Raw genomic sequence first — 23,303 nt, 5'->3', positions numbered from 1 at the left:
CGGCTTGAGAGACGAATCGTTCCGCATCATCTCATACATCGATTCAAACCAGCGCCTGTTTGACCAGACTAGACGTGGTATTGATGGGTTATGAGCCGTTCAGCCCTGACTGGGGATCCAATGACTTCATTTGAATCTAGCACATCATGAAAAAAGTCGTGAAGAAGATGCTGTAAAAACGTTCAAAAACATGTTTTGGAAGTGTCCAAAAAGGTTTTGTAGTGCACCTGGTATGAGCTGAAACCTTTCGTTTAGGATTGTTAAGTAAAAAAAACGACACAAAACATTTTCTTAAACTACACTTTAATGAAAACTTTTTAATTTTATGTTGAAGGTAGCCGATGAAGTGGACCACATGGTAAACATTCGACCCTAATATATGTCTAGATAAAATATAAGGCCTGGGAGAATCCACGGAAACTATTGGAAATATCTTCGAGCAAGACTTTAATTGATCTATGAAAAAGTTCAGTCATTTCTTTTGGATAGGATTACTGCTCTTGCACGCTTTTTTGTTTCTCTAGAGGAAATGACATACTGGACTATAGAAGAACTCACGGAAGATGTTCTTTCATGAAAATATACGCTGGTCTTTCAGGAGAAGGACTTTTAATTGATCTTCTATGAGAGGACCTATTTGTACAGGTCTTCTAAGAGCTAATAACTTCTTTGAATTGTACGAGGTATGACAAAACATTTTTTTTTAAATATCGTGAGTTACGTAAGTTCCACTTTCTCATTATACCCTACGCCACTATGTGGAAAGGGTATTAAAAGTTTTTTTTTTTGCAAAAATTCATGTAACATTGGGGTTCTCCGACGAATATTTCGCGGATTCGTCGGAGACCCCCAATGTGGTATACCAAGCCGTCCGTCTGTCCATTATAAATTGTAATCAAACTCCAGGCCGCATTTATGGACCGATCGTCACGAAATTGTACGTGGGAGTCGAGTTCAGACCAGAATAGACATCTATTGTTACTGGTGATGATCGCAATATATTTAGCGGGAAAGAAAGAAGCTTGCAAATTGAGATTATGATCAGAAAATATTTAGAGGGTTAGATGAACCACAACTTTTGTGTGAAAAATGTTAATATACAGCTTAAATCTTTATTTCTGGAAAACACATTCCGGGTAAGTAAGCTACAATGGAAAAGGAACTCTTGACCTTTCTATTGATGCCAATTGTGTTGGTGTACATGGTCAGATAACAGAGTTACAGCCTAATATACCCAGTTATTTCTTAGTAGTGTAATCAAAACACGCTAGGGGTCGCAATTGGCCAATTTCGGCCATGTAAAACTTCTCTACAAGTGGTATGTTAGGACACGCCCTTCGTACTCGGTTGTAGGTCCCATGTCATTGAACCAATATGAATCGAGGTGAGGAATAAATAAAGGAATTTTGACTTGTAGTGGTGTAGGGTATCACATGGTCGGCACCGTCCGACTATAGCCTTTGCTTACTTGTTTTTTCTGTGATGTTGGTACACATGTCTGTTTTATATGTTGGTAATATCAGCCATTTTAGATTGTTAGTTTATTTTTGGCAGGTAAAAAATTTAGTCGCGTTTGGGTGTGCTCTTCGATATTTTACTATTGCAAAAATGGATCACTGTTTTCTTCGACTGCAATGGTGCACCATGAAGTCCTTCAAGTTTTTATGGCCAATAAGGAGTACTAGTTTTAACCCAGCAATATGTTCGATGCCAAAGATGCCATTCAATCATTGGTGCAAGTGATCTGGCATGTCATCTTTTTAGTATCTTCATCGATGAATTTTATATAAGCGTGGACCCCAAAATATGCTATTCATTTTTGGATCCAAAGCATGTCATTTACACCAATGCTTTGACATGTAATGTTCACCAATGCTTTAGCATGTAATTTCCATCAATGCAATGGCATGTCATTTCCACCAATCCTTTGCAATGACATTATCATTACGACGAGAGTTTTAACAACTTTGGTTGTGATTTCGAGTCTCCGACAACATCAAGCCTATTGTAAATAATTAATCTTATATGTTTAGAAATATGTGTATAAATAAAAACACAAAATTCATCTCTATTGGATCGATGGAATTGGTTCAAATCCGGATGAAAAGATCGGATCTTTCAGGACTTCATTTGCATGGGTTCAAATGCTGATGAAACACAAACATCAATGCTTGTGCGTGAGTTTTTGGCCAAAACATAATTTATAATAACGAGTTTTTATCAGACCTTGTTTAGGATAATTAGTTGTCATTAATGTGTAATGCAACAAGTATTGACTAACCAAATTATTTAATCCATTTTTTTTAATCCATTTTTTTAACAAATTATTTTACTATTATGCATTAAATTCTCACATAAAATAAAAAATCAATCGAAAATAAACAAACAAAAAACTAAAGCATACTTATAGTCCGGTTAAAATGGTGCCAATATATCTTGCATATATGTAAAAGGGACATACATATCCAAACCTGTTCATGTAGAGCTTTAAGGCTTTTTTGTAAATTGTAAATATATGTATAGTATTTCGGTTTACAACAATGGTTTTTATAGTTCAATGAACCGTATACCGTAATAACAATCTATCTATAAATTTTGTTACATCAAAACACCACGGAACACACATATAAGGAAAGAAGTCTTGGCAAAAGTGGAGTCAACATTGTTGAACAAAATCTTTAGGAAAATAGAATAACAAAAGTAAAGGAAAGACAGTATCATAAAAAGAAACTATTAAACATTAAAATTGGAAAAACTATTTTCGTTTTAGTTGTATTATTAGAAATATTTCTCTTTGACATTTAGGGGAAACAGATTGGATAAACCTCACTCTTTAAAATTATTTCTGTGTATTTCTTAAATTTTAATATTATCAAGTAAGAGATGGCTATAGCCGGACGGGCCGACCATTGTAACCATTGCAATTAATATGCAAGGGCTCCGCTAAATTTGCACTAATGCAAACAATGAGTATTTCTCTGTCATGATAGAGCCAATTTGTAGCACGGGAGGAACTTTTGTTCTCTACACAAAACCCATTAATGTATATTAGGCAGTAGGCACGTTAACGAGCAGTCACATTATTGCAACTTGTATCAAGGGAAAGGTCAGCAGTTATTTTTCCAAATGTAGCCAACTTTGCCGGCCTCCAGGATTTAATATATGGACCAAAATTAAAATTTGTATATTTTTCATACAAAAGTAATGGTCCATTTCACCCGCTAAATAATATCAGATCATCATCCGAAATTGTAGGCATCTTTTCCGACCTAAAGTCTTACCTCGCGGAAAATCTCGTGACTATTGAGCTATAATTGCGACCTTTAGCGTGTTTATGATTACACTACAAACAAATAACTGTGTACATTAGGCTGTAACTCTGTTATCTTATCATGTACACCAACACAATTGACATCAATAGAAAAGTCAAGCGTTCCTCTTCCAAGTATAGCTTACTTACCCGGAATGTATCTTCCAATAATAAATATAAGCTGTATATTGAAAATTTTCATAATTTTCACACAAAAGTTTTGGTCCATTTAACCCTCTAAATATTATCTGACCGACACCTCAAATTTCAAGCTTCTTCTTTGTCATATACTCTTAACTTATTTAAAATTTCGCGTTGATTGGACTATTATTGTGACCTACAGGGCCGCTACAAAATTGGATAAATATTATGTTTTTTGTTAATTTCACCCGCTAAGTATTTCACAATCATCACCAATAAAAATAGGAATCTATTCTAGTCTTAACCCGACGTCCATACAAAAATTTCGTCACGATCGGTCCATAATTGCAGCCTGGCGTTTGATTACACATCTCAAAATCGCTTTATCTCGTCGCGGTATGAAGATTGGTATACCACATTGGGGGTCTCCGACGAATATTTCGCGGTGTTACATGCATTTTTACCAAAACAAACTTATAATACCCTTTCCACATAGTGGTGTAGGGTATAACAAGTAAGCAAAGACTATAGTCGGACGGGCCGACCATGTGATACCCTACACCACTACCCCCGGAAATTAGCTTTCAGCAAATTCAAATTCGTTTATGGAACCATACAAAATTTCTTATTACAAGAAATAACTTTATGGATTCTGCCACCTTATCACATCAAGCTTAAATAACAATAATAATAATAATATAATAATTGTTCCAAAAACATCCCATAAGGGACAAAGGAGACTTCTCTCATATCAATGAGTACACCCCGATTCATATTTCCTGATATGGGGACCTACAGTTTACCGCCAAGACCGAACGCCGTGCCCTGAGGCATCACTTATAGAGATGTTTTACATGATTAAAATACTCAGAAAATGTCGCCAACATTACTGAGGGGAATTTTCCCACCGTTTGAAGTTACCTGGCCGGGGAATCGAAAATGGCAAAATACCTCTTAGTAATGTTGACGACATTTCCTGAGTATGTCAGCTATGAAAAACTTCTCTACAAGTGGTGTCTTAGGGCACGCCGTTCAGACTTGGCGGTAAATTGTTGTATGTATAAATTCCAAAATTATACGCCAGGAGGAGGTCAGTGGGTGCTTTCACCAAAATTAATATTTAAAAAAACTTTAACGGTAGCGACACCGATTGTATTTTGAAAAAAAAAAAAAAAAACGTTGCGAAGCGACCCCATGCTGCAATATATCGCCCCTGTTCAACAAAAAGGTAGTAACTCAAACTTTTCTATTTTTCAGTAGAGACAAAAACTGTTGCTACATAAGCAGTAGTATGAAAAGTGAAATACCGGTATTTTTGTCGAAAGAATAGAGAATGACATATTTTTACAGTGGGTAGGGTAATTAATTTTCATAATAAAAAGTTAAAGCTTTTAGTTACTACCCTTCTGTTGAACAGGTGCGATAAAAAAAAATCTTATTGGACAATTAATAAGCCTGGGCTCCACGTAATTTTCAATAATGCACAAACTGGGAATTGCTTTGTCATGATAGAGACAATTATAGCATGGGAGGAAAATGTGGTTCTCTACAGGAACCCCACTTTATATTAGGCAGTAGCCCCGTTATCTACCAAACTCATTGTTGCAAATTTGTATCAGTGGAAATGTCAATCGTTCTGTTTTCATATGTAGGCTACTTCATATGTAGGCTAATATAAAATGTTTATATTTTTCATACAAAAGTAATGGTCCATTTCACCCGCTAAATAATATCAGATTATCATCCAAAATTGTAGGCATCTTCTTCGACCTAAAGTCTTACCTCGTGAAAAATGTCGTGACTATTGAGTTATAATTGCGACCTCTAGCGTGTTTATTATTAAACTACAAAGAAATAGTTGGATATAAAAGGCTGTAACTCTGTTATCTTATCATGTACACCAACACAATTGGCATCAATATAAAGTTCAAAAGTTTATTTTCCAAGTATAGATTACTTACTCGGAATATGTCTTCCAAGAACATAGATATAAGCTGTATATTAAAATTTTTCACAATTTTCACACAAAAATTGTGGTCCATTTAACGCTCTAAATATTATCTGATCATCATCTCAAATGGCAAGCTTCATCTTCGTCATATACCCTTACCTTGTTTAAAATTTTGCGTTTATCGGATTATTATTGAGACCTACAGAGCCGCTACAAAATTAGATAAAATTAAGTTTTTGGTCCATTTCACCCGCTAAATATTTCACGATCATCACCAATAAAAATAGGGATCTATTCTGGTCTGAACCCGACCTCCATACAAAATTTCGCGACGATCGGTCCATAATTGCGGCCTGGAGTTTGATTACAATTTATAATGGACAGACGGACGGACGGACACACATCTCAAAATCGCTTTATCTCGTCGAGATATGAAGATTGGTATGTCACATTGGGGGTCTCCAACGAATATTTCGAGGTGTTACATGATTTTTTACCAAAACAAACCTATAATACCCTTTCCACATAGTGGTGTAAAATATTTAGCAATTTCTCTCAATTCAAACCCAAAAACTCATAAAATTATCATGATCTGCAAAAACAGATCGTTAAAAGGTTTAAACACGTTTTAAATGCTTAAACAAAAATTGTATACCTATTTATTTGTTGCTTTATTTTGATCTTGGTTAAATTTTATTGGTTCCACTGTGCCATATTGAAAATAAAGACCTTTACCAATATTACTTCCTTTTAAATTCCATTTCCTTAAGCAGAGAGCTTAAGCAATGAAATCGAAAAAAGAAACTAAAACAAAACATAGAATTCCAATATCTAACGTGTGCCATGCAACACGTTGCATGGCTTAATGATGACTTGTATTCTATGGTGCTAGTGAAATAGTCTTACGTTTTGATAACATCAAGCCAGTTCTTTTTAAAGAAGCCTCCCTTAATACGAGTTCTTTTTGCAGTGCTTGGTTATCGAATATTACATATTTGGCAACAACAGACAACATGATGGTATGAAGTTGAGCGGATAAAACCCAAACATGGAATAATCGCAGCATCGCCATCATCCATGACGGCAACAACCTCATCATGGTCATGATTTTATATCGTTTTTTTCTACTAACTTACCAGCAATGTTCGGTAACAATATTCCCAAAAAACGATCTCTGCATGAAGCTTCTACATAAACTTGGCTTATTTTTGGAGTTATGTTAGTCTATAGCCAAACATGGCTCCTTTTGTTTCTAGTTCAGTTTCATTGTTAACTTTACAACACTTTGTTGGTTTGGCAAACCAAATTTTTTCGTATGACATAACACAAATTTTTTGAAGTTGAGCCCCAAAGCAATCCCAGCAAAATGCAGCAGCCTATGTCTGCCGTTTACTGTGTTTTTGTTCACATTTTATTGGCCAATGTGATAAATTATTTCCTTTCACAAAAATTGCTACAACAATTACTTTTTGTTCTTTTGATAGATTTTCCTTTGAGATTCCAAAGAGCCGTTTTTACTTGTATGTAGCAGGATATTTGTTGGCTATACATATGCCAAACAAAAAATGTGCACGTGCTCAACACTGGTATTGTCAATTTTTTATGCATTTTAAAGGATTGGATTTATTTTCTATTGTGTGATTTATATTAAATAGCCATAGAAACATTTAAGAAAAGTAATTTTTTTTTCAAATAACTTTACATTTATTGGCTATAAGTATGGGTAAATAAAAAACTTTTAGGTGAATTGTTTAAAAATAATTATTGCATTGAGTGTTTGTAATAAAATAAGTTAAAACTGTGGAAATTCTGTGATAATAATTCCTTAATTAACTGATTACACTGGTGAACACGACTTTTGTTTCTTCCGATTTGTTTGTGCTTCTAACTGAAAACGGTGAGTTATTTTGGAATCTGGTCGAGGTTTTTCTCCATCAGCTCTTGTTTTTGAGATATAGTTCAAAATCGTTTTTTTACGATTTTTATACCCTCAGCCTTTAAGCTATATACTCTATATATACTTTGATACGACCAAACATGTGCCTCATCGAAATAACGGTTTTAGACCCCAAGTATGTGTTGACGAAATTCGATTCAGGCAATTTGGAGTCGATTTAGCCATGTCCATCTATCTGTCTGTCGGTCTGTCTGGCTGGTGCGCACGATAACCCTCGAACGGATCAAACGATTCGAACCAAATTTTGAATATCGTAATATTTTGTCTAACCAAAACACGCAATTTATACAAGGTCCGTTGTATGTCTTCTATATTTTTTGAAATGTAATCGCCATAAGTATTGCAAATATTTTTTGTATCGAGCGAACAACATCTCCTTGATATATTTGTGTCGAAAAACCAGCAAAGAATATTTATTTGTATTCGAGAATAATGAAATTTTTGAGCTATATTTTAAAAAAAGAGCTGATCACAGAAAAAAGGGAGTAGAAAAGATGTTGTAGCTTTTAAAATTCTCTACAAGATTGACCTTAATGGTATTTTCATAGGTTTTACCATTTTTGAGCTATTGAAGTACAAATTGGGACAATGCACTGACTATATCGTCTCCTTATAAAACAATGTCATGAAGGGTGCACCGTAACTAACTTTTAATGAAAACCGCTTACACAGGGGACGTTTTTGTGTATTCTGAAACAGCAATGTTCATAGATGAGAAAAAAATAAAAAAACAAGAAAAAATCGCTGGAGGGATTTTGAAATAAATCGCGGTCAATGTTCACATTTTTAGGTTTATTTTAGGTTTTCAGGATTTTGCTTGGAAACGACAAGTCCTATCGCAATGTGAGTAAAGAGAATGTAGTAGAGGATTTTCTCAGCTACTACATTTTCTTTAGCCCCATTTCGATTTTGCCATTGAAGATATGGTTTGGAGGATTTTATGTGTTCAGAATTAGTTCTCTAAGACAAGAGCTACAACTTTGCCTCCGAGAGCAAATTAAAATTCTTAGCGGTTTAGAAAATATGAGCCTGGCGAAATGATCCCTTTTGACAACAAGGCCTCAAACCTTTGGGGGCACATATCCAAAGTGGGAGTGATGTAGAAATTACAAAGCTAGGATATTGAAATTTCGGGAAGTGTTGCACTACATAAAGGATAGTAAGATATATGGCGAAAACCAAAAATATTTTACAATCGATTAATCCGAGTTTCACCCATTCAGAATTCGCGAACTGTTAACATATTCTATATAGTATGATTGAAATTCTTTAAAATGAAGTGTTTTAGCAGGATTCCCATAAGGTCGCCCATTAAAATTAATTTACGTGGAAGCTGTGTAGAAAAATAGGTAAAAATGGGTTGAAGCCAACAAGTTTTTTATGCTCCCTTCCGATTTCTGGCTTAACCTTACATTTTATAGACATATGCCCTAAGAAAGACTCAAAGAATACTACATGGGCAATTTGAATATTTTAGTAATTCGGACGCGCAACAGGATAATATTCAAAACCCATAATAGGATTATAGAACTCGTGATTTTATGTCGTTTAATGCATATCTCATGAGTGTGCTCCTTACAGCATCCTAGTAATTGGAGTGTAAAGGCCAATATTTGATACGTGAATTTGTTTAAAAAATCTATTTTTTGCGTTTAAAATTTACAAGTGTCATTCAATTGCCTTTGTACACCGCGTGAATTGAGTTTTTTTACGCGACGGATCTAATGAGACCTTCTGCGATCGAATCCATCCACTAAAACCGCGGATATAGATACCTTGGAAATACGAAAATCGGCAAAAATTTATTTTGACAAATCGGCGTATTAAACCGCGATTTTCTATAACATTTTTTACATAAATGGAATCCTTTATACGCGATTATATTATGTGCGAAAACTCGTGTCATAAATTACAGAGTTCCCGAGTAATATGGGTTTTTTGCGCGACTTTTACCCACTTTAAGGTTTTTTGCATTGTGTGATGCAACTGGCGGCACACTTTGGCCGCTGAGTGAAACATCAAAATATGCACATATATTGAAAGAGATTGATTTGTTCTATCAAAAAACGGATGCGCATCAACTGATTTTAACAAATTCGCTAATAATAGGCTTTTTAATTTTCACATTTTTTGAATAATTGTAATTTCAATATTACTCTTTATTTCCTATCCTTATAAGTTATCACAGTAAGCAAATAAGCAAAAAATATGGTAAACCATATTTCTTGATAAAGTTTTAGCAGTACACATTAATTATTGTATGGGATTTTAGCGAAATAGTTGGAGAACTCCCAAATATTATTTTCTAATTTTGCGAATCAAACCAAAAAATATATTTGCAACAATATTTTCCAATAATAAGTTTTTCTCTTTTGTTGTTGCTATAATATGAAAATTATGTACCCAATCTCTATACATTTGGTATCATATTTTTCTACGCATTGTCTAGATTCCGCATATATTTTTTAATTTATTTTTTGAGGGTTTGTACGGAATCTGGTAGGGATAATTTGGATTTACTTCAAAATTTTTTATTATTTGTTGATTTTCCGCGGAAATAATAATAAATATAATTAAACATCTACGAATAGATATGGAATGTTCTTAACGATTTATGCATACATTTTCTCATAACAACACATTAGATATTTTTAAATATTTTTTCTTTATATGAGAATAAAAACCGCTACAACTTTTGCGCGCATCGTCCAATTTTGTGAACGCGAACAGATTTTAAACCAGAATTTTTTTTAAAATCTATGCCAAAAATTGTAGATTTGGTCGCAAAAAATTTTTTTAATTTTTTTCAAATAGAATTGCATAGGATTTTTGGTTTTTGCCATATATTTTTTTTGCAGGATGTTTTTAAGGGTTTTTAGTATTTAATCAACGACATTTTTGAAGTCCTTATTATCCTTGAATGCAATAAATCAAAATTATTATGTAAAGCCAATACTTTCCTCTTTGATATGACACCACCGCCAGCATCGTGCGACGAGAACAAATATTTAAAATATTTTTTTTTGAAAAATTTGAAAATTTAAATATCCCTTAAAGGGTCAACAGTAAGAGAAAACGAAAACTCTTAAGTGCCATTTAACTCCATTTTTCCTATAGTTTCAGACGTATATAGTCTGGTTCATGTGTAACGCAATATTGTGAAAATTATCGGACGGTGTTATACATCGTTTTGTAGTAAAAATGGGGGTGCTTCACGGTTAACATGAGCGCCTTGTGCTTAAAGTTTAGGTTCAATACCTAGCAATAACCACATCTCCACGAGAGTGGACAAAAATAGTACTTTTGTAAGTAAAATATACAATTTCTAAAACATACCATTGGCTGGGGCCGGTTTCCCAGGGCCGCCTCTGGGTACTTCGGTGGGTTGAGGGAATACAAATGAATAATTGAATTTGACCTGAATGATTGGTGAAAAATGATCCTGTAATTTGGTATCAATTCTGAAAGCAGTCACTTTTCTTCATACATTAAATTAATCCAAACCTATTAAACAACATGATTCAAAATGATGTTATTTAGTTAAAAGTAAAAAATTAACATTTAAAAAGTTTAAACAAAACTGTTAATTTATTACTTGAAAAAAAATGTACAAACAAACAGTGTAGTTGTTTTGCAGTCATTTTCAATTTGGTTCGAAATTTTCTTTTGTTAAATATGAACAGACTTTTCTCACTTACCGACCATTCATTCCGGCATTCCTAGGGCGCAATTTTGTGTGAACCAATCTAACAATGGCCTAAGGTATCATTGTTACAAAACAACAACTGTACATTAACAAACTGTGAAAAACAGGAACAGAGAACAAAAACTAAACAGAAAAGGCCAATTCTAAAAACATCAAACAAAAAACCGGGGAGGGAATTCAATTTTTCACTTGGTTTGTATAAAGCCTGAAGTGGCGAACTCAACAAAACTAGAACCAAAAATAAAAACAACAAGAAGCGAAGGAAAACAAGGCGCAGATTGTTGATAAGGTTTGGAAAATTGAAAGTGTTTCAGTTAAGTTGATATTTTTGCGATTTATTTTGCATTTGGGTGAGCAATTGGGCTATAGAAAATTTTGAAATATTAATCTTTATATATAAAATTTAATTGTCGTTTGTTGGTAATTGAATCAGTTGAAAACGGCTGGAGCGATTTCGATAATTTTTTGTGGAAATGTTAGTCATAGTCCTGTTTAGGTTTTTATGCAAAGAAAAATTGGCCACGCCCACTTTTCCGCCCACTTTTATAAATATGTTATATCTACGAAACTACTCAACAGATTTTCCTGAAATTTTCAGGGAACGTAGAGTGATGGCCCCCTGTTGAAATAGGCTACACATTTGGTTGAATTTAGGATCGGGCGGGGTACCTCCCCTGTGCCCTATTTTTGTAAAAATGCAATATTTGCAACAATTACAAATGTATCGCTTTGAAAATTAATTTCTGAATCAATGGCGATTGTGTCTCCGACCTTACGTGTTTATTTGGGGCATTAAGACTGGACAACGCCCACTTTTTTAAATCTATATTAATAAAAGAGTAAAGTGATTGACTGACTGACTGACTTAATGATTCATCAACGCCCAGACCAAACGGCTGAAGCTAGAATCTTGAAATTTTGGGTGTGGATCACTTTTGGTCCAAAGGGGTCAGATAAGGTCGGGTTTTGGGAAATTCGAACTGGAAGGGTACGAAAAGTACTAAAAGGTACTAAATATGGTACCGTTTGTATTTGGCGAACCCTAGAGCTAGAACTTTGAAATTTGGAGTGAAGGTCACTGATGGAGTGTGGAAAAGATGTGCTAAAGGGTTTTTAGAAATTCGAACTATTAGTGTACGAAAAGTACTAAATCTGGTGTCAATTCGTATATTGTGAACGGATAAAGGTTAGAGGTTGAAATTTGGTGTGAGAATCAAGGTTAAAAGGTACGGTTGACATAAGGAGGTGGTTTAGGAAATGTGTACACATATGTACGAAAAGTACTAAATGGTACTAAATTCGGTACAATTATGATTTGGGCGAACGGATAAAGCTGGAATCCTGAAATTTTCAATTATGGCTACTGTTGGAGATTAGAATGGACGTAGTTTTGAAAATTCTTACTTATGTGTACGAAATGTACTAAATTTGGTACAATGATGAATTGGGCGAACGGATAGAGCTGGAATCCTGAAATTTTAAACTAAGGATACTGTTGGAGAGTCAAATGGATGTAGTTTTAAAAATTCGTGCTTATGGGTACGAAAAGCACTAAATGGTTCTAAATTTGGTACAATTTAGATTTAGGTTGAACGGATAGAGCTGGAATCCTGAAATTTAGAATGAGGGACACTGGTGAAGAGTATGAAAGATCTACCAAATTGTTTTTGGAAATTCGAACTATAAATGTACGAAAAGTACTAAATGATACTAAATTTAGTACAATTTGGATTTGGGTGAACGAATACAGCTGGAATCCTGAAATTTGGAATGAGGGTCACTGGTGAATAGTAGAAAAGATCTACCAAATTGTTTTTAGAAATTCGAACTATAAATGTACGAAAAGTACTAAATGGTACTAACTTTAGTACAATTTGGGTGAACGAACAGAGCTTGAGTTCTGAAATTTGAAATGAGGGTCACTGGTGAGGAGTAGGAAAGATGTAATAAAGGGTTTTTGGAAATTCCAATTGTAAATGTACGAAAAGTACTAAATGGTACTAAATTTAGTGTACGAAGATTATTGAAAGGTACTAAGTTTAGTATAATTTGGATTTGGGCGAACGGATAGAGCTGGAATCCCGAAATTTCGAATGACGATCACTGGTAAAGAGTAGGAAAGATCTACCAAAGGGTTTTTGAAAATTCGAGCTATAAATGTACGAAAAGTACTAAATGGTACTAAATTTAGTACAATTTGGATTTGGGTGAACGAATAGAGCTGGAATCATGAAATTTGGAATGAGGGTCACTGGAGAAGAGTAGGAAAGATGTTACAAAGGTTTTTTGGAAATTCGAACTGTAAATGTACGAAAAGTACTAAATTTAGTACATTTTGGATTTGGGTGAACGATTAGAGCTGAAATCCTGAAATTTGGAATGAGGGTCACTGGATAAGAGTAGGAAAAATGTAACAAAGGGTTTTTGGAAATTCGAACTGTAAATGTACGAAAAGTACGAAATGGTACTAAATTTAGTACAATTTGGATTTGGGTGAACGAATAGAGCTGGAATCCTGAATATTTGGAATGAGAGTCAGTGGTGACGAGTAGGAAAGATGTAACAAAGCGTTTTTGGAAGTGTACGAAAAGTACTGAATGGTACTAAGTTTAGTACAATTTGGATTTGGGTGAGGAATCCTGAGGTTTGGAATTAAGATGACTGTTGTAGTGTAGATATGAGATATGAAGGTAGTGTTGGAAACTCGTAGGTATGTGTAATATACGGAACTTAATTTAGTCCAATTCGGATTAGGGTGAATGGATGGAGTTCTGAAGTTTGCAATTAAGATTAATTTTGGAGGTTAGGATTGGGATATGGAGATAGTTGTGGAAATTCGCACTTTGGTATACGAAATGTACTAATTGGTGCTAATATTGGTACAATTTGGATTTGGGCGAGCAGGATTTCTGAAAATTCGAGTACGGTTGGAGTGTAGGAATGAGACATGGAGGTAGTTTTTGAAATTCATACTTATGGTCACGAAATATACCAAATGATACAATTTGAATTTGAGTGCACCGATAGCGCTGGAATCCTGTTTTTGGAATTAAGATTACTGGTGAAGTGAAGGATTGAGGTAGTTTTGGAAAATCGTACTATTGGGTGTAGGGACAGTGCTGGAATCTGTATTTTTTGGATTTAGTGTGAGTATTGGTGTGCAATGTTGATCTCGCTGTTAATTTTCACTGTTCGCCATATCCATATTATATATTGTTTATTTGTTTTTTATATCCTTTCCGCATACGAAGTAGCGGGCACTTTGCTAGTATAATATAAATTACAAAATTTCACCCTTTAATATTTCACCCTTTTTCCAACAAATTTCATAGACCTGTGAGCAGGGCTCCAGAGTGTAGTCACACTCCAGTGCGTGCTTAAAGTTAATGAGACTATCTATTAAACGGACAACCAACGTTGTTTTGTGGTATCATTTTTTCTTTGTTCTCAATGCAGTAGACGAAGTACAGCAACATCATCATAATCGTTATCACCATCAACCTCCTGTTTGCCCACCACTTCAATTTACCAATGCAGAGACCCGTTCATTCATATCCCTTTATGTATCATAAAATGGAACGGGGAGCCAAGAGAAGCAGTACTACCGCGAAAATTGAACTGGAACGGATTAAAACTTATAAATTAAATTTAAAAAATGGTGAAAAAAGGTTATATATTAAAACTTTCTCCAGTTTTCGGTTTTTTAGTTTTTTCTTTTTCTTTCACTCAAACGGCCATGTGGTCTAAAGTGCAGAAAAAGTGGATGGAAAATTCGTTATTGTTGCCCGCACACACACATACACTTACATATACTCGTTCGTTCATATAAAAGTTGTTTAACTCATTGAGAAAACGAATATGGCTGTTCAGAATAAGGCTGTATATAATGGGGTTAAGGCCACATAGGAGTCTGTATTGTTGGGAATTGCCATTCTTCAGCAAAATGCTGCCTATTAAGAAGTTGCGATTTGAAAAGTCTTTAAAGATTTTTTAGGGTTGTGAAAATTTTAAACCAGGAGACAAGATTAAAGCACTGAGGAGGTGGGAAAATTCTTGTTATTTGCCGGTTGGACATTACTTCAAAAATCTTTGCCTGATTAGAATCAAGGAGCTATTTTGTCAGGTCGTGGGGCACTGTCATATCCACTAGACCATATTTCTACGTTGAAAATCGAGTTTTTTTTATTATGTTTTTTTTTTTTTTTTTTTTTGATATTTTGGCACATAACAGCCAAATTATTGGGATTTTCGATCCAATTCTAAGACAATAATTTTAGCCAAGACAATAATTAAGAACACTCTGTGTCGCACGTTCACCCATAAGAACGTTAAAAACATGGGTTTGAGTGTCGGGTAGTAAGCCTCCCATAGAAAAAACAGCCTACTATGAAAAAACGAAAGAAAAGAAAAATAAACCCCTCTAAAGTTGACGAAACCCGCAAACGTTTTAAGGACCATGATCTGCGAATCTGCACCTGGAATGTTCGCACTCTTTATAGAGAAGGTGCAGTTTACGCATTGGCAGATGTACTTGAAAAGTTCAAGGCCGACATTACTGCCATACAGGAAATACGATGGAACGGGAAAAGCGTCACAACAACACCTAAAGATGACGCACTGTATTATAGCTGCCATGACACAAAGCATGAGTTTGGTTGCGGATTTGTATTTGGTCGGTGGTTAAAACATCTGGTCTCCAGCTTTACCCCAGTGCACGTTGGGGCCGATGACATGTTTTTGAGGCAAAAAATCACAGGGGCAAGCTAGACCTTCAAAATTTCGTGCAGATGTTTATGATCGGCCTAGAAGCTAATCTGCCAAATTTGGTTGATATCGGTTCATATATAGATATAGCTCTCATATATATGTTCGCCCGATTTCGAGTAATTGATGGACCAAACACGAAAATTCTGTCCAATTATGATGATATTTGGAATATGTGGCGGAATTCGGACTGGAAATAAGTTTGCAAAGTTATTTTGAAATCGGTTCAGATTTGGATATAGCTCCCATATATATTTTCACCCGATTTTAGGTATTTGGTGCAACAAACACGCAAATTCTGTCCAATTTCGATGAAATTTAAAATGTGTGTCGAAATTACGTCTAGAAAAAAGTATGCCAAATTATATCGAAATCGGTTCAGATTTGGATATAGCTCCCATATATATTTTCACCCGATTTTAGGTATTTCGTGCAGCAATCACGCTATATATGTCCAATTGTGATGAAATTTAAAGTGTGTGACGGAATTTGGTCTAGAAAACATTATTGAGACATCATATTGAAATCGGTTCAGATTTGGATATATCGTTCATAAATTTTCTCTGTCGAAGTTAATTGTTTTCTCAATTTAGTTGGTTGATACCGAACTTCCTTGAGAACATAGTTAAAATATTTTTCTTTTGACAAATTGGCCGAAACAGAGGCGGCATGAATCAAGGGTTTGGTATTGTTGCCGTGTTCATAGCAGACTTCCGAAGCAAGTTTTCATCCTTCACTATAATCCACATTAGGGCGCCCTCTCTTCTTTTTATCATTACCTTGTTCTAGCGTAAATACTGTGTCGCTAGCTAACCATAAGCTTTCAAATTGTAATACACGACTTTTTGACCTCCAATTTTTTATCCATTTTTGGTTAAGGCGTGCACAAATATTATAAATTTGCTTTTTAACTTCGGTCATGAAGTTGTCTTTGACACCTCGAATGGATTTTGCAGAAATCCATTCTATAACGTGTTTAGGTTTTCGCTGAATTTCCAACCAAAAATTAAAAATATCCAAATTTTTAAGTTTTACGAAATCTGGAAGTTGATAATTTTTTTATTCGCAAGTATACGCAAAAATTCTTTTCAAAATCTGTTAGCCGACATTGTCACCTTTCACCAGATACATATTTTTACGACAAAGCAACCTGAAGCCGAAAGTTCTACTCCAAAGAACACATGGACGATACCACAGACTACATCAAAAACCATCACTTACTGACACAACAAATTATTGACCATATCTAATATTACATTTACACTTTTAATAATAATCTTAATTTACATAAAATTTCCCGTATTTTCCATTTTTAAAAAATAGTTAATATCAACAGATCAGGTTTTGGCGCCAAAATACTTAAATTGTTTAATTACGACTGAATGTCAGAAATGAACGGAATCATAATTATGACATCTTTGACAGCTTGGCATGTCGCCGTGGGTCGTTGCCAGATTGTAATTTTTTTGGTTTTGGAGGTTTGAAAGTGTTAAGAATATAATTCCGTTATTATTTGATTTCAATCGCTGACTTGAAAAAATGACTTTTTGCCTCAAAAACCTGCCATTGGCCCCATCGTGCAGTGCATGAAAGACTCGCTATAATTCGAATAAAAGCAAAATTCTTCAACATCAGCTTTATTTGCGCTCATGCTCCCACTGAAGACTAGGACGAACAGACCAAAGATATATTTTACGAGAGCTTAGAAGAAACTTATGACCGTTGCCCTGCCCATGACATTAAAATTATACTAGGCGATTTTAATGCCAAAATTGGAAAGGAGAATATCTTTGGCCCAACAGTCGGGAAATTCAGTCTCCACAGTGAAACATCTGACAATGGTATGAGGCTGATAGACTTTGCAGCGGCAAAAAACATGGTAGTTAGCAGCACCAGATTTCAACATCTCGACATCCATAAGGGCACCTGGCTGTCTCCAGATCAGAAAACAAGAAATCAAGTTGATCACGTTGTGATAGATGGAAGACATTCATCGAGCGTGTTGGATGTGCGTTCGTTCCGAGGAGCAAACATAGACTCGGACCACTACCTTGTTGCAGCAAACGTACGTACTAAACGTTGCAAACAAAGTGTGAACAGACACAACACGGAAGTTGGACATCGGTAAGCTGCAATCACAACAGATAGCCACAGCTTATTCCACTCAACTGGCCCAACTGCTTAATCAAAGCACTTCTCGTCCCGATAACATATCCGGACAATGGCAAAACATTGCCCACTCCATGCAAACAGCCACAAAATCAGTACTTGGATACCAGAGACCTCCACCAAGGAATCCATGGTATGACCAGGAGTGTCGAGCTGCTACCGAAGCAAAAAATGCGGCATATAGGGCTACTTAACAATTAGTAGCAACGCGTAGCGCACGAGAGTGGTATCGGGAGAAAATCAGAGAGGAGAAACGTCTTTTCCGCAGGAAAAAGAGAGAGATGGAAAAGCGGGAGTGTGAACAAATCGAGATGTACAGGAGACAGAATGAAGTCCGAAAATTCTACCAAAGAGTGAAACATCAAACTTATGGCCTTGGAACTGGAATATCCTCCTGTAGATACCAGCAAGGTAATCTGGTAACTGATACAGATAGTGTGCTAAGGATATGGAAAGAGCATTTTCCAAACTGTGGGTATCCAATAGTAGCGAAGTCGACGAAGATACCACAGATCCAATCCCAGAAGTTGGTATTGAATGTATACCACCCGGTCAAGATGATGTAAAGGCAGCAATAAACAGGCTGAAGAATAATAAGGCAGCAGGAGCTGATGGCCTACCAGCCGAGCTGTTTAAAACCGGAGGCGACACGCTGATAAGGTGTATGCATCAGCTAGATAGCTCCATCTGGCACGAAAAACGCGTACCCGACGATTGGAACCTGAGCATCCTGTGTCCCGTCCGTAAGAAAGCAGATAAGACTTTATGCTCCAATTATAGGGGCATAAGTCTTCTCCCTATCGCCTACAAGATAGTGTCAGGGATATTGTGCAAACGACTAAAGCCCATCGTCAACGAAATAATTGGACCATACCAATGCGGCTTTAGACCTGTCGAGTCCACCTTTTACCAGATATTTACCCTGCGGCAAATCCTGGAGAAGACCCAAGAGATGGAGATCGTCACCTACCACCTTTTTGTCGATTGTAAAGCAGCCTTCGACAGCCCGCTACGTTCAAAGGTATTCCAAGCCATGTCTGAATTTGGTATCCTCGCAAAGCTCATTCGGCTTTGTAAAATGACTCTAACTGACACAAGATCTTCAGTTAAAAGAGGAAAGAACCTCTCCGAAGAGTTTTGTACCAAAAGAGGTTTCAGTCAAGGAGACAGCTTTTCGTGTGATCTTTTTAACATCCTGCTAGAAAAGGTTATACGAGAAATACATGTCAAAAGAAGTGGCACAATCTACACCAATAGCCACATGTTACTTGCTTATGCTGATGGGAGAACAGTAAAAGAAGTAACCGATACCTTAATGAAGGTCGAAGGAGAATCTGCTAAATTGGGTCTGGCGGTAAACGGCGAGAAGACCAAGTTGATGGTGTGGACGCGCAATGCGTCCATTGAGATCGGACCAACTGTAGAAGTTGGTTTCTATAATTTTGAGGTAGTAAAAGACTTCGTATACCTCGGCACCGCCGTAAACACAACAAATAAAATAAATAAAAAGGATTGTATTGGCCAACAGATGCTACTTTGGCTTAAGTAAGCACTTCAAAAACAAAGCCACAACTCGTCAAACCAAAATAACACTTTACATAACACTGATACTACCCGTGCTGATGTATAGTTCCGAAGACTGGGTACTTGCGCAAGCAAATAAGGCAGGACCAATATGCGTTGACGGTGAATATCGACGTCGTATAAACCACGAGCTGTATCTGCTATACAAAGACATTAATATAGTTAAACGTATCAAGATGCAGCGATTGCGTTGGCTAGGCCATATAATAAGAATGAGCGATGATGAACCCGCTAAAAAGGCGTATAAATTCGAGACACACGGCGGTAAACGCAGAATTGGCAGGCTAAAGAATAGATGGCTCAAATAAGTGGATGAAGAGATGACAAGGCGCGGTATTCCAGAAAGCGAAGCACTAAACAAAGAGAATTGGACATCTTTTCTTAGTTTGGTCTATGGAACAAATGTCCTGTTATGGTTAGCTAAGTAAGTAAGTAATTTATCAATATTATAAACAAAAATTTGCTCCGCACCAAGGCCTAAGCTGCCTGAAGGAGCGTTCCAATGCTTTTGTCTTAGTATTGGATCGAAAATTTCTATGCTTTGGCTATTGTATGCCAAAATATCCAAAAATTTGATAAAAAACTTCAACTCAAAATCGGGAGGCCCGATTTTCACCGTAGACATCTAGTGGACTTTTTTGTTCAGTAAAATCCCAGAAATCAGAAACGCGATGCGCCCATTAAGGTTTTTTTCTTCTATACAAATCGGCCCGCCCTAATGTACATGGTCAAACCAACTTAGAGTTTTAGGGTGATAAGTCATTTGTAAATAATTAAAGCATGTACAATAATTATTTTAATGAATCACGAAAATAAAAAGTTTTTGTTAATAACTTATTTTTTACATTTAAAAAAGCTACAATTATTTTATTAATGCCTTATTATATTTTACTTTCATTTTCAGGTGTGAACCTCCTAATCATGAATTAATGAAAAGCCGTGTGTATTATTAAAAAAAAGGTCTGTATGTACAAAAAATATTTGTTTTAAAACACTTTATATATATAAACATGTGTTATTCTAACTAACATTTAATGAAAACCTCATAGAACTGCTACACAATATTATGGAGTCAAAAGAATATACTTCAACACTAACAAATATCTCACAAGTGAACTTTGAAAATGAATTCTATGAACACGTTGTCCCCACTGCAACAACTGCAACATGACTTTTTATGGATATACTCTCTATGTGGAGTCTTTTAAAAAATATTCCATTAGATAAATTTTAATTAATTGATCATTTTTGTTAACATAACATACACAAAAAAATTGCAGGGATGCTCTCCCCCAACCAAAACTCATTTTAATATTTCACCCACATTCTTGTCAAAAAATCACTCTCCCCTAAAATGCCAAAAATATGCACACAGAAGGTTAGTGAACAAGAACACATGCCAAAAGGAAAGCGAAAGAAAAATGAGAGTCCTATTATTACTTTCAACACTTGTTTTAAAACTAGTTCATGCTGTCTTCACTTTCAACAAAATTCTTATATGAATTCATTTCACCTGATTTTAAGCGAATATCTACATGCAAAGTGTTGTACTACTTCAGATTCTTCTTCTTCTATATAATAGAGATTCCTTCGCCAGGTCTCTAGAGCATTATTTGTACCCTCATTTAAAGCATTTTTCAATTGTTTTCGTTTTATTTTTCTAGGTTATATCGAAGAAAATCCATATATAATGAATGTCTCTAAGCACATACATACACACATAAATGTTCATAGGAATTTTCCTTAAGCACTATTTATTGTTCGCCCGTTGGTTTAACTTGTGCTCATTTATTATGCATTCATGTTGTGTATGTGAGTGGGCGAATCCTGTAAGCATCAAATAAACACCTTACGCCCTCAATTCCATAGGGTGTATTTAGCAGCGTTAATGGAGAGTTAAGGGAAGAGCATAAATATATTCAAAGAAAGTTGTGAAGAGCAAAAATACATTGTTTGTGTATTTTACGAGTTCTTTAGAGCAGATAAAAAACACATGTGAAACGCTATTTAAAATTTTTACAGTGTTTTATTTAACTTGCTTTTGTCCGTTTAGTTCAAATCTGGTAACTCATTTTTAACACAGTTGCAGTTGACCAATCGAACTGAAACTTTGCACACTTTTCAGATTTAGATGACAATACTTGAATATGAAATTAAAATAAAGATTGGTCCATTCTACAGTGTTTAACGGTGTTTTAATTAAATTGCATTTCAAATCTGGTAACTTAATTTTGACACAGTTGCAGTTGACCAATCAGACTAAAACTTTGCACACTTTTCAGATCTGGATGACAATACATGAACATGAAATCAAAACCAATATTGCTCCATTTTTGCAGTGTTTCTACTGTGTTTTATTTAAATTTGCATTTCAAATCTGGTATCTCAATTGTGACACAGTTGCAGTTGACCAATCGGACTAAAACTTTGCACACTTCTCAATTTGGATGACAATACCTGAATATGAAAATTAAACAAAGATTGGTCCATTTTACAGTGTTTTAACGGTGTTTTATTTAACTTGCATTTCAACTCTGGTAACTCATTTTCCACACAGTTGCAGTTGACCAATCGAACTGAAACTTTGCCTACTTTTCTGATTTGGATGACAATACATGAATATGGGCCCAATTTTTCCTACAGCCCCCATATAGCGGTACCATCCAATTTCAGGTATTTTGAGGATTCTATCTTCATTTGGCATTTCCAATGATACAGACAGTACTACACGATTTCAAGCATTTTATAGTTTTTATCTAAATTTTCGGCCTAAAGTGAATATAATTTTGTTTTCAGTGGTCAAAAATTGTATTTACTAAAAAGTTAAAAATAAAATATGATTTAAAAAAATTAAGTTTCAGTGTTTCATTTAGAAACTAGGAAATAATTTGTCGCTTAGCCTCAATAAATATATTCTTTCTCATGATGGAATCTCTCAAATAAAACGCTTGCCGTAATGGACCATTTAACAAGCTAAATTCACCCATTTGATCTGGAGATATAGCAACAAAACCGGAGGTACCTCCAAAATAATTCGATTTTGTATGCAAATATCTTTAGAAATGTTACAGATACAATTTCCAAATTTGGTATGTGTGACGGAATTTGATGTGGAAATAAACTTACCAAATAATATTCAAATCGGTTCAGATTTTGATATAGCTCCCATATACATATATATATATGTTGGCCGACTTCTTTGTTTTATGCACCAAACACGCTGTTTATGTCCAATTTCAATAAAATTTGGAATGTGTGACGGAAATTGGTTTAGAAATAAATGTGCCTGATTATATCGAAATTGGTTCAGATTTGCATATAGCTCCCATATATATTTTGGCCGATTTCCTGTATTTTGTGCAACAAACACGCTATGTACGTCCAATTTCAATGAAAATTGAAATCTGTGACGGAATTTGGTCTAGACGATGCCAAATTATATCGAAATCGGTTCAGATTTGGGTATTGCTCCTATATATGTTTTTGGCCGATTTCCTGTATTTGATTGCACCAAACGCGCTATATATGTCCAATTTCGCTGATATTTGGAATATGTGACGAAATTTAGTATAGACATACATAAATGTGTCAAATTATATTGAAATCGGTTCAGATTTGGGTATTCCTCCTATCTTTATATTCGGCCGATTTCCTGTATTTTATACACCAAACACCTTATATATGTCCAATATCGCTAAAATTTGGAATGTCTGGCGGAAAT

General features: G+C 35.2%; 1 long non-coding RNA gene across 1 annotated transcript in view; it reads left to right on the top strand.

Moving 5' to 3' along the window:
- LOC141398560 (uncharacterized) overlaps window positions 1-23,303 on the top strand; it is a 440,123-nt gene that overhangs the window by 219,654 nt on the left and 197,166 nt on the right. The window contains exon 3 of the long non-coding RNA XR_012411661.1: window positions 20,487-20,542. This is a non-coding gene — a long non-coding RNA (uncharacterized lncRNA). The remainder of the gene's footprint in view (window positions 1-20,486; window positions 20,543-23,303) is intronic.

This window comes from Musca autumnalis, unplaced genomic scaffold (genome assembly GCF_047663935.1).
Source record: "Musca autumnalis isolate F117 unplaced genomic scaffold, ASM4766393v1 scaffold_3, whole genome shotgun sequence".
NCBI lineage: Eukaryota > Metazoa > Arthropoda > Insecta > Diptera > Muscidae > Musca > Musca autumnalis.
Note: the sequence above shows the minus strand (reverse complement) of the source record. Positions and strands in the feature narration are given on the sequence as shown.